General features: G+C 34.5%; 1 protein-coding gene across 5 annotated transcripts in view; it reads left to right on the forward strand.

Annotated features, from left to right (window-relative positions):
* The first annotated feature begins 817 nt into the window (after positions 1 to 817).
* The window catches only part of LOC106667909 (limbic system-associated membrane protein), a 400,209-nt gene continuing 387,436 nt past the window's right edge, over positions 818 to 13,590 (forward strand). For all 5 annotated transcript variants that reach the window (XM_014396178.2, XM_024228913.1, XM_024228912.1 and 2 more), the window contains exon 1: positions 818 to 838. The gene's annotated coding sequence lies outside the window, so the exon portion shown is untranslated. The remainder of the gene's footprint in view (positions 839 to 13,590) is intronic.

Raw genomic sequence — 13,590 nt, forward strand, 5'->3', positions numbered from 1 at the left:
AAAAATGACAGAATTACCAAACATGCCGCTTTTATTTGTATTTATATTTGAATTAATTATCCGAAAGTACATGTCAAACATTGTTTTATTGTGAGCCCATGCCATTAAAATAATTATATTTACTCTTCTTTACAGCCTTGAGGAAGGCTTAATGAAAAGCCGAAAGTTTGGCAAAAAATACAACTACTTTATTTTGGACCACATACCTAATCCTAATCATCAATAAAATCTTATTTAATGTTCAAGAAAGCAAGGCGATTTAGTGTGTACACTGTCCACTATGCGATCGAGAGTTCATACAGCGTGCAATGTGAAAATATGTACGACCCCCGTCGGACAAAAAACTCTTTTCTAAATTTTCAAATGCCCACAGAAAAAGAGCAATTGCCTAATACATAAAGTTATACAATTATAAATTGAAAGGATTATGGGACTAAAAACAGCCAAGCTCATCTCCGGTCCTCTTCATATCTCGGGTATATCTAACGATAGATAAAAATCGTCGAATTTAAATAAATAAATAAAATAAAAATTACGAAGTGGATATTGCAAGTCAAATTTTTTCACGATTTAAAGAAATGAAAGTTGAAATTGAATCGTACCCGTCGGTGTCGTTGATGTAGTTTTGACTCATTTTCTTCCACTCTCACTGGTAACTAATCTTACGCTCGTTGGATAAAACCCACAGACTGCAAAGTACCGTAATTTCTAAATAGTTCTCTCATTTGGAAATGTATCTTTTTCATTTCACAAGCTTTAAGGTTTGTAATGTTTCTAATCAAGCTTATTTTCTGTTTTAGGTTGGTTTTCTCCCATCTGTCTACATTTAAATATTAAGGTAAAGTTTAAGCTCACCCTTCTATCTGTAGATCTCGACCATTTTTGGGTGCTTCAGCTTTTGAAAAATCAGTTTTATTTTAAATTTAGACGTTATTCACTATCAATAACTCATCATAACTGATGTGCACAGATGTTTTAACTCTTTTAAATTCTATATGATAGTCCCTGTAACTAATTTTATAATAATATCTTCGTATTAACTAGATAATAATTTTACTAGGCAGACCTAATGGCTTCTTTGAAATATATAATAACATAAGTAATAATAATTTAAATTAATAATAAATATTTATGTAAATAATAATATAATGTATAATAATATAAATATATTAACAAGAATTCATTTTATCACCATTATTTTTCTCTTGCCGGTATTATTTGTTTATATTCTTCTTGTTAATATATGAAAATAAATGTCTTGAAAAGATTCGAGAACTTTTTTTTTTTGGATATTTTCATTGCAAGCCGTTTGTGGGTCGAGGGTTCAATGCAGTAGGCAGAATTATAAAGTGAAACTTAATTACAATGTTACAATTCTACACCTGGCATTATATATTTAAGCGGTTAATTGCTCGGGTAAATGAACAAACAAGGTCGATTGAAATTGATATACTACGGAGATAGGGCTCCGGACAATGAAGAGATGGCTTATCGACTTGTTTACATCCTCTCCGGCCGGGAAAAATGAAAAGTTTCTCGTTCTCTCGTTTAGCCCGCAAATCAAACAAGTTCTTGAAAAAGGTCGAAGGATCGAAGGCCGCCCAGGGTCGGAGATCAGGTATAATTAAATACCGCCCGCCGGTCACGGAATTGCCGCTTCGAGTTTCGTTCGGTACATCCCCCACCAAACTTAACCATCTTCGGGAGTTGAAGCTAGTCCGGTCACCCAGCTGAGTGTGTCTATATATATATATATATATATATATATATTGTAGGGGAACAGCGTAATATTTATCAGGATGAAAAATCACTGAATATTATACTATCTTTATTTACACAATCGCAAACACAATTACACAATGCCATTCTTCTAAAGCCTACGGCGTACTGACTTTAGCCTTCCTGTCCGTACTGTCTTTATAAATATCGTATGAAAACTAGGCCTTTTTATTTACTTGACAATAGCACATACCGATAAATGTTAACTGACTTACGTAGGATTCCATAAATATGTAAAAAAGTTTATGATTATTTATGAAAAATACAACTCAATTGTGCTTTTTAACTACATGTAGTTGGCCTTTAAATTGTTTCAAAATGGCGTTGTTGATAACTGACAATGCAACAAGTACCACAATGTTTTTATTTATTTATTTTTAACGGGGTTTCGTAACAGCAATCAACCCCCTAGGGCCAATGTTTGAAAAAGATACCAAAACGTTTGTAAGTATTAAATTCACTAATTTCGTGGTCCGCTTGACCAATTAATATATTATAATTAATTAAGTTTTTAGTTGAGATAAAAAGGAGGGAAAACTCATAAGGTGGGGTTGAGATAGGAAGTTGATGTCCGAGTGGATCGAGGTCACGATAGCTCAAGTGGTAGAGCAGCGGCGTATCTAGCCGAAGATCGTGGGTTCGAATCCCGCTCGTGCCATTGACTTTTTTATCTCAACTAAAAACCTTAATTAATTATAGTTTGTAAGTATGTTTGTTTCAAATGCAGGGACACTGGATTCGAACCAGGAACCTTTACCTTGAGATATAGATGCCTCATATAATATTTTGCAAAAGCGAGTCCGCCAGTAGACGGTTACCTAAGGTACCCCGTGGAAGGAGAATGGGGGAAAGCTCATTATGAAAATGAGGTCATCATTTTTTCAGGATTGCGAGAAAAATCAATTTTTTAAGTTATGTTACAAATAACATAGATCAGTAAATGATAACTGGCTTATATTGCAACACAAAATATGGTAGTAGTAGTGAAATAAAAGTAGGATGAGAGAAGAGTACACAGTATTTGGAAATACTTGCAACACAGAAAAATAGGTTTTATTATTTAGAAAAATACTACAAAAACTGGTTACACGCTATTAAGCCGACACGAGTCTCCACCCTAGGCATTCAATACGTAAAATTTACTACCTCCCACGAATTGTAAGCTGTTTCTCCAGTTGGTTTGTCCCACTTTTAGTGGTCACTAAATATTTAGTGATAATTACAGTCCCTCTGTGAATAATACGGAAAATCGTTCGAACTGGCTCTTATAAACTATAAACTAAAAAAATGACTATGCCCATTTTTTCCTAAAATAAGGATCTCCTTCCAAAATCAGGGACCTTCAGCACTTCCTTAGCAATTTGTCAGTGATATTTGAACATTACCTGAACAATAATTCATAACTACAAAGAAATTATTTTGTTGCTTGCAATCTCCTTTGATAAAACGACGGTTTATGCATTGACACGACCCTCATCACCGTAACGTACAGGTCCCGGGTTCAAATCCAGCCGCTCTGCATTCAAACACGACATATTTAGAAATGTTTTTTTTTAAACACCAGCACCCCGAGGGTTAATATGACCTCTGCTGTTACGAACTTTCGTAAAAGAAAGAAAGCAAACTTTGTTAACACTTTTAAAAAACATTAAATTTTAACCTCACTGGCCTATATCCTCTTTGTAATGATATAGATAAATTTATACCGTCCAGTAATTCATAATTTATTATTCCTTATAAGGTTTGAAGACAGTTAATTAATTATAAAATAATTAATTTTCCATCTCATTAAACAATAAAACAGGCGAAAATTTGAAAAATAGCTTGAAAAATCGATCCCGGTATATCAAGGGTTATACAATATAAAGTAAATATTCAACGTATACTAGTCAATGACGTGCAATACTAAATGTGTATATAAATTTCGTTATAAATTAAAATTATTTGGCACGAAAACTGAAAGTTTCTAACGTTTTAACAAGTATACGCAAATTTTTAAAAACGCAAAAACGAAAAAAAAGGTTTTTATCTTTATTATTAACATTGTTATTATTTGGAGATCGTGAGATGTGGTCTGGTGTGGCGTAGGTTTTAGAAAAACATTTTCTTTATCGTGCGAACGTTTCGATCTTTAGTGAGATCATCTTCAGGGCTCAAAGTGTTTGTTTTCAGTGTAGATATGTCATTATTGTCTGTCGTGTTGAGAGTGCCCAGACGGCATCACGACTTCCAAATAATCATCAAGTAGCGGGCACTAAACACCACACATTTTTATTATTATTATTATTAAATTCACTAATTTCGTGGTCCGCCTGACCAATTAATACATTACAATTAATTAAGGTTTTTAATTGAGATGAAAAAAAGGCTAGAAAAATGGCAAAAAGGAGGGAAAACTCATAAGGTGGGGTTGAGATAGGAAGTTGATGTCCGAGTGGATCGAGGTCGCGATAGCTCAAGTGGTAGAGCAGCGGCATATCTAGCCGAAGATCGTGGGTTCGAATCCCGCTCGTGCCATTAACTTTTTTTCATCTCAACTAAAAACCTTAATTAATTGTAATTATTATTGTGTGGTGATTAGTGACCATTAACCGTGTTAGGTACTCTCGACACGATACGCAAGAATGACACAATTACACAGAAGACAAACACTTTGAGCCCTGAAGACGATCTCAATAAAGATCGAAACGTTGGCACGATAAAGAAAATGTTTTTCTGAAACCTACATCACACCAGACCGCTTCTCACGATTTCTAAATAAAGTAATTATTATTATTATTAAGTCTAGGTAAATGTTGTTCTGGTTCGTTTTTCTTTGGCTTAGTGGAGATAAAAAACCTATGCTTGAAATAATCCAGCACTTTTTTCTTTCTATATCTGTTCATGAAAACTAAATGAGATTTTATGATCTTACATGACTTCACTTGTACTTTTACCCTCTTTCTTGTAAAACGTTGAATACATTTACAACAGTTACACGTTTACTTTCAACAGAACAAGAAAATAAATACCTTTTAGAAGAATTACAAAGAATAATAGTGAAAAAACGGCCAAAATGTACGAAACATATATTTGCAATAACAAAATCTATAAAGTACGGAAAGATTGCCACATAACGCGTTGATAGCCACAAACAAATAGGAAGAACATACATCCAAGGACACAACATACGAAGGTTTAGTCCCCCCCCCAATAATCCCTTCGAATCCAAATATTTTAAAAATTATTTAAGTAAAGAACAAAAAAGGAATTTTAAAAAAATTTTCATATGAATCTGACTCTGAGATGACCTAATTATTTGAGGAGAAATTATTCGTCGGTATACTCAACATCTGAGGTTACAATAAGCAAAAATGGCCATAAATTAAATTTTAAATGTAAAGATTCAATTTGCAAAAGTGTAAGTCATTACCCTTGGATTTATAAAAGTTCTGATTGTGAAGAGAATTTTTAATTTTATGCACTTAATCATATACGTGCACATAAGCTATTAGAATTTCTATTTCTTGTGTTTATTTGTTGGGGAATTGTCCAGGGAAGATATAAGAATTAGGTTTCTATTCAAAACATTTTATTGTCCAACGTTTCGGTTTTTTTGGGCCTTCTTCAAGGGATACCTACTTTACTTTTTCCTCAAATTTTGCGTCGTGCCCATTCGTATTTACGGCAGAATGAGAATATTCCCTTGCAGACTGCTCGATAAATAAAAAAGAAAAATGGAATTAAATACGAGCGTCGAAAACAAAACTATTATAGGTTTTTCTGTTTATTCTATGCTATGTAATAATATTTTTTTGTACAATGAACTCGATTTATTACTAAATTTGCAATCTATCATGGTCTAAATAAACATGAAAAACATATTTAAAAATTAAAAAACTAAGCGCATAATGATAAGGCTCCTTTTCCTTTTATTTTGTTCTTTATAAAATAGTTTTTAGGCCATATTACTTTCTTTGTGTGATTTATTTTTCAGCAAAAAAACAGCCTATGTACTAAATTTAAAAAACAATTTACAAATTAAATAATATGCGTGTAGGATAAAGATTTTTTTATTATTTATTTGTTTACTTTTACCGATTACAGTGATCAGCCGCCTAATGGACGTTCGGTTGCAGCCATGGACGCGACGCCCCTTTCTATTTGCTCTGTACCATAATATTTCTTTGGAAAACCCCTTTCTTGATTTATTTAACAATTTGTAATGAGTACGGCTCTAAATAAACAAGAAAACCAAAGCCCATATACTAATTCCAAAGTTCGGTTTGGAAACTGAACGGAGAAAACTTGTTTTCGAGAAAGCTTTTGTACAATAACCCATTTGACTCAATTGCATTGAATTTCCATAAATGATGACTCAATCACTTAGTGAGATAGAAACGAAGGAATGAAGTTCTTGAAGTCTTTCATTTGAGTTGTCGTCGGTTGCGACCCGGTCGGAAACGACTCACGCCATGAAAGTCTACATCAATATCACGCACATGAGTTGCCCTTACATTGTAGCGATTACGTTTTCCATTAGGTTACTTCGGCAAATTAATTCCGATCCGCACTCAGCAATTTTTCTTCCTCCGGCCAGAGACGTGGGTCCCTACGGGATAAAGGGATTACGCCATCAATCCCAATTTCTCCACCGCAGAAATGGGAATCCGCTCACCTCTTTTACTCTCCTTTCATATTTTTCCACTCGATCAATCACAGATTATCTACCAACCTGTCCTACCATTTTTTTAACCATACAGCTCCTCTTGCCCTACTCGTATTTCACTCTACTTACTCTTAGGTTTATCAAAATTATTGCTCGTCAACGTTTCCAATTCGTCCAATCATAGATTCAGGTATACGTTGATAATCTTCCTTTTAGTACACTCCCATCTGCATGGAAAAATACCTCTCTATAAATATTTTTTAAAAGTCAAATTATCATAATCTGGTGGAACACCTGAAATCAAATGTTAATCGAAAATTAATGTATGATGCTCATCTTTATGTAAATAATTTTTTTAATAAAGTTAACAATCATAAAATGAAAGTAAGTGAATTTCATGGATCGTTTATAGCTTTTATTCGAATCTTACTTTAATCTCAATCTTACGGTAAAAGGTCTTAATACGTGAGAGCCTGTTTTAAGCCGGAGACATCTCTTAAGACATTTCATTCTTCTTGACGGAGAAAAGTAAATTCTATTAGTTCCTCTGAATGCTCGGGGTTTAGCTGAGAGGAAGAGAAACACTTCCGAGGGATACTCGTCCTATTTAATTTCACGTGTAATAAATTGCTGTTGTTAAGTTCCCAAGGCGTCTCCGGATCAAGAATTTCTTTCCAATTTCTTGTTCTCTATCCTTTCAACAAACGTCTGGTTAATTTTTTTCTGTTTCGAAGCTTTTGTAAAAAAATACGAGCTTGTGAACGTGTGTGTGTGTGTGTGTGTGTGTGTGTGTGTGTGTGTGTGTGTGTGTGTGTGTGTGTGTGTGCACATATGCCCCGGCTGAATTTCTCTTAAACCAGATCCTATCAACAAAAAAAGTTGATTTTAAAAAAGTTACATAACCCTAGCTCTGTACTGACGGACCCAGGTTGCTATAATTTTTTTCCTCAGCGTTCGAGTTCTTATAAGATCTTGAATATTTGACCAATGACTTGGGGCCAGCCAGTATATAAAAGGGATAGAAATAATGGATGGTAGAGTGAGTGCGGTGGTCAATATCTTTTTTTTAAAGATAGTTCCTACTCACAGTAAGTTGTTTTGCTACGATCCGAATTTCGAGCTTTTAGCCCATCATCAGGCTGTTGAACTCCTTCCACCTGATGATGAGCTAAAAGCTCGAAATCCGGATCGTTGCAAAACAACTTACTGTGAGTAGGAACTATCTTTTTAAAAAAGGATATAAAAGCGATTGTTGGGAAGGCAGTTTTACAGAATTTGCTAACACATGTTCGCACTCTTCGGCAACCACGCTTCACGTTTTTCGTCACATTGCCATGAGTACGTCCCCGTTTATCCCCCCCCCCCTAACGGCCTTACCACAGACTGATGGTTTTGGTTAATGCTTGTATGAAGTTCAGGTTCTGGAGAGACGACGGCAATTTATGCTAATGGATGAAGTTGATGCCAAGTTTGCCCACATTGTATGTGTTTATACTTATTTAATAACTTAATTTATTTCTATCATCGAGGTTTCGGGATTTTTCTATTGGTAAAACCACCGTTTGGATTTACTTTGGATTCACTAGTTTTAGTGGTCCGCTTGACCAATTAATATATTTCAATTAATTAAGGTTTTTAGTTGAGATAAAAAGGTCAGTGTCACGAGCGGGATTCGAACCCACGATCTTCGGCTAGATTCGCCGCTGCTCTACCACATGAGCTATCACCTCGATCCACTCGGATGCTAACTTCCCATCTCAACCCCATCTACGATAAATATCTCACCCCCTTTTTATCTCAACTAAAAACCTTAATTAATTGAAGTACTTTGGATTGTAATTCTGGGTCCGTGAAATTAAAGCCCTACCTACGTACTAAATGATTCACTTAAAAACTTACAGACATTCATTAAAAGTGACCACATTAACCACATTTATAAATATTTTGCTCAATTACACATTATCATAGTTAATGTGCAAAAATTACAGAACCAAAAGAAAGATTTTATAATGAAGTGTGTTTTATATACATCAATATAGACATATTGGAAATGGAAATTGGTTAACTTGTTGTTGAAAACAAGTGAATTTGAAGTTTTGGACGAGTGATAATATAAATGATTTATTAGTACTAAAAATATGTCAAATTGATTTTAATAAAATGGATACTATTCATATTATTTTTTTATGATCATGTATCAACTATAAAATCGAATTTAAGTCAAACAAATGCATGTTCCTTCTTTTGCGGAAATAAGAACATAAGTAGGAAGCCTTGTTTCTTCGTCAAGGCTTATGTTAAGATATAACGAATTCTCAGTTCAGTTCCGTATTGTCAAACAGATTTAGAAGAAGAAAGTTTGTTATGTTTATTCAATTATCAAATATGTATGTAAACATGAATGCTTTTAAGGGATTGCTATATAGCAATCTTTTAAGCAACTTTTTATTGCATTTCCATGATTGGCCCATTTACTCTTCTGACATGTCGTTCCAACCTGTTCACCATCTATCAAATTTACAATATTTTTCCATTCTATTTGTTAACAACTCCGGTCGTCCTCATTATCTTTGTCCGCTTATTCTTAATAATGGCATTTTGCCTTCTTCTACATTCGGGTGTGTGAAACAACAGAGACTAGCCGAATCAAATTGATGAGAAATGATTTTGCTAATTTTTAATTACATCACAAACTGAAAACGGACTAGTTTTACCTCAATTTTCAGTAATTCAGCTAAAAGATATACGTATATATTATGTCTGACGCCGTCTGCTAATTAATGTCGACGTGCAACAAATACTACGATGTAATTAACATTTCGCTGATGCTCTATTAGGATCGATATTTAAGTAAATGGTATTTTCATTTTATAGATTAATGTGGTATAAGTCACGTACAGACGTCAGATGTTAGATTTTGCATTGTAGCAAAGCTTAAAGCAATACGTTAAAGCATTGAAGCAATAATGGAAATTCCATTTATGATGTAATTTTAGTGAAAAAAAAAAAGGTTTTTCATACTATCCCTGTTTTAAACTATGCAACAAGTTTATTATGCCAAATGGGTTGTTAGGGAGATATATTTTTCAATTTACATATAATTTTCTGTCAGCGTTGGTAATATTATAGTTTGTCAGTAGAACAAACTCAAAACTTTCTCAAATGTTCACAAAGCAACAAACGATCGAGATAAGCGGCAGCAAATGTGAAGTGTATATATAAACAGACAAAATCGGGATCCACGACATTTGAAAAATGGCAAAATGGAGGGAAAATTCAAAAAAGGTGCGGTTGATATGGGAAGTTAGTGTACGAGTGGATCGAGGTCACGATAGCTCAAGTGGTAGAGCAGCGGCGTATCTAGCCGAAGATCGTGGGTTCGAATCCCGCTCGTGCCGTTGACTTTTTTATCTCAACTAAAAACCTTAATTAATTGTAATATATTAATTGGTCAAGCGGACCACGAAATTAGTGAATTTAATGAATTTAGACGAAGTACACTTCACTAAAGCTCTCCATGGCCATTTCATTTGGCACCGAGAATCCAATCCGATTACACGACATTTGAAAAATGGCAAAAAGGAAGGAAAATTCAAAAAAGGTGCGGTTGTTATGGGAAGTTAGTGTCCGAGTGGGTCGAGGTCACGATAGCTCAAGTGGTAGAGCAGCGGCGTATCAAGCCGAATATCGTGGGTTCGAATCCCGCTCGTGCCATTAACTTTTTTTCATCTCAACTAAAAACCTTAAACTTTATATAAAATTTTGTGTGAAAGTACTTGTGTTTTGGCAACTAAAAACCTTAATTAATTGAAAGGTATTAATTGGTCAAGCGGACCACGAAAACTAGTGAATTTAATAAGTTAAATGTAGTGCATCTCCGTGGCCATTTCATTTGTCGCCGAGAATCCAATCCGATTACACAGCATTTGAAAAATGGCAAAAAGGAGGGACAAATTCAAAAGGTGTGGTTGAGATGGGAAGTTAGTGGCCGAGTGGATCGAGGTCACGGTAGCTCAAGTGGTAGAGCAGCAGCGTATCTAGCCGAAGATCGTGGGTTCGAATCTCGCTCGTGCCATTGACTTTTTTATCTCAACTAAAAACCTTAATTAATTCTAATTAGAATTAAAAAATAAATGTTATAGTTTGTAGTATAATAAATACATACTTTCCAAAACTTATGGGCGAAAATAATAATAGATCATTTATGATAAGATAATAAGATAATTTGTGGAGCGACACACTCTAATCTTGGTTATTGAAAAATTAAATAATTATTCAGAAATCGTGAGATGCGGTTTGGTGTGATGTAGGTTTCAGAAAAACAATTTGTTTATCGTGCCAACGTTTCGATCTTTATTGAGATCATCTTCAGGGCTCAAAGTGTTTGTTTTCTGTGTAATTGTGCCATTCTTGCGTGTCGTGTTGACAGTGCCCAACTCCCCCTGCTTACTCTCAATCTACAGAGTATAACATCAATAAATACATATATTAATTGCAAATAAAATACTGTTTAGCTATTTCATCTTGTTATTGTTGTCGGAATGTGTGGAGCGTTCAAATTGTCTACAGGTTTGCAAGTCACTGTGTACAGCCTGCGTGGAATACGCACTTGTAAATAACTTGCATTGGCTGATGATGATACAATTCGAACTTCAAAACTAGTGTGCGAAAAGAACCATCTTTTTCCATTTTTGAATTAATATAATCACTTTATGTAACCATTTTTATCAGTATTTAAAGTTCCCACGATTATTCGTGTGTCATTTTGATATAATCAGGCCATTATAAGCACTGGCTTTCGCTGTTTTTTAACCTTCAAACGAACCTTTTCATAATCATCACCTATCTATATTGGCACATTTATCGAAACTCCGCATCTCGTTAATTCGTATCTTCCGAGCGGCATCCAGTCACGAAAAAGATAACGGGCTAGGCCGGGCATGTAGTGTTTTAATCCAGTCGGATAAGAAAGCTAGTTTAATACCTTTTGAAAAGCTATATAGGCTCGTTACACCCCTGTCTAATAATAAAAGCGTAAACAGTGCCGTTAATCTTAATTAGAAGATTATACCTTTAAGATTAACAACCTCACGTGCGGTTTAAAGGATCGGGTAAAATTTTATTGAAGGCATCCGGGTTCTACGCCTCCCGAGGTGAGTTTGTGACTCGAATTTCCTCCCGGCGAGCCGATTTCCATCCGTTTCACGACGGGGCTTCCACCAAATCCACCTTCCATAACACGTGTCTTCTTTTCCCCGGCGGCAATAATTCAATCCGTGTCACTTACTTTTAGAAACTCTATCCCTCATATTGCTAAATGGGGCGGGAGGGAGGATTCTGAAATTAATGGTCCCATAACATTTTTTGTTTGTTCCTCGTCAGAAGGATTACGCACATAAAATACATGGGCTGTACTCCTAGGGGAAATGGTGACGGGTGTGAAATTCCAATAAATGAAAATTGGTCTGTCAAATTGATGCATTTCAAGAGGGGTCCGTGTTTGCGCATATGTAATACCTGTTGACCAATCTGATAACCATGATTGCGCAAGTAGGCATCAAGAATTCAATCATCATACTACATGTTTACGAAAACTTGAAATACCCACCGTACTTCGAAAAATTTTAACAATTAAGAATTCGGTTCATAAGAATTCTGTTTTTTAAATAACATTCAATAATAATTGCCGGAACAATTAAATGAATTCTACATAAATGAATTGTGTATGCCGAAAGGATTATGTTCACCACAAACAGATTTTAGAAATACATTTCGTGTTATAAGATTCTTGTTATTTTTTCAATTTTTTTGGATTCAAATTCATGCAATTCAACCCGTCTTATCCGTCATATCCGATCATCTGCTTTATCTACAACATGTCTAAGATGCGGTCCTGCAGGTTTTTTACACTTAGGGGAGCCGGTATCAAAGATAAATTTGGGCAATCGTTTTGTATGACTGAAATGTGTAACTCATGGTCAGTGAACAGTGTCTCATGTGTATATCTATATTTTGTATCCTATATATTTATATTTTCAGATGTGTTAGATCTGCTTTCATCAGACTGACAAATTGTTTCAAAGAAAATGCAGTTACAAAAAAAAATTATTTATTTTCTTACCTAACCATTGACCTTCATTCTATAAATATTTAAACTTGTCTACTGTTCATATATGGACGAAATGACAAAATGGCTACTCATCTTCTAACCTCTCGTGTGCTTTGCAATGTATTATTAAAGAACAAAAGTTACCAATAGGGCTAAAATAAAAATAAAAATTGTGTGTAATTTCTAAATATTGATGTTGCCCTAATTGCCCGTTTTGAGATTACATCTATCACGAATCTCGAACTATTAACTTTTGTTCTGTTGCTTAAGTACTTCGAATGCAAGACCATAAATTATTCAAATTTAACTTTTTTATCTACAAATTTCGATACAGCGGACGGTGAAAGTTATTTTTTCTGGACTAAATAGGATTTAACGACTTCGCAATCTGGAAAATTGAGCATTTCCGTTTTGTAAAGATGCCAATGGTTTTATGGCTTTAATAAATTCTCTAGTCTTCTTACAAAAAGGTAGTAAATTCCAATTCTCACAAAATGGTTTTTACCCAAGCCATTCAATTATTTCCTTGGCAAAGCTCTCAGAAAAGTGTTGGTACAGTATGTCAGGCCTGGAAGGCGGAGTTCATATAAATTTAAATAGAGTTAGTTGAATTTAAAATTACCTTAACAAACTGACCGTGCTTAAAAAAAAATTAACTAATTTCTTTTTTGTTTATTCCATCAAGATAATATATTACAGGCTAAAATTCTGTAATGCCAAGAAAAATACCAATAACAGATAGGAACTGAAAAAGAATCGATTCGCAATGGCATGTTTTTCACAATAAATACACATAGCCCCACGTCCTCTCATTAATGATTGACTAAAAAAATTAAGAAGACGGAAACCAACCAAAAACAAAATTCGTGCCAGTAACAATATCTCACCCAGTTTGATGAAATAAAACAAATACACCTGTTTCAATTGATAGCCAACGTTTCGACCTGGTGAAATTCGGACTATTTTTACAGAAGCTATTCATTTATTTCCTTAGCAAACCCCTTTGGAAATAAATAGTTTGTACTGGTTGTCAGCACGAGGAGGAGTTCGTATA

This window comes from Cimex lectularius, unplaced genomic scaffold (assembly GCF_000648675.2).
Source record: "Cimex lectularius strain Harlan isolate CLEC.00 unplaced genomic scaffold, Clec_2.1 scaffold219, whole genome shotgun sequence".
NCBI lineage: Eukaryota > Metazoa > Arthropoda > Insecta > Hemiptera > Cimicidae > Cimex > Cimex lectularius.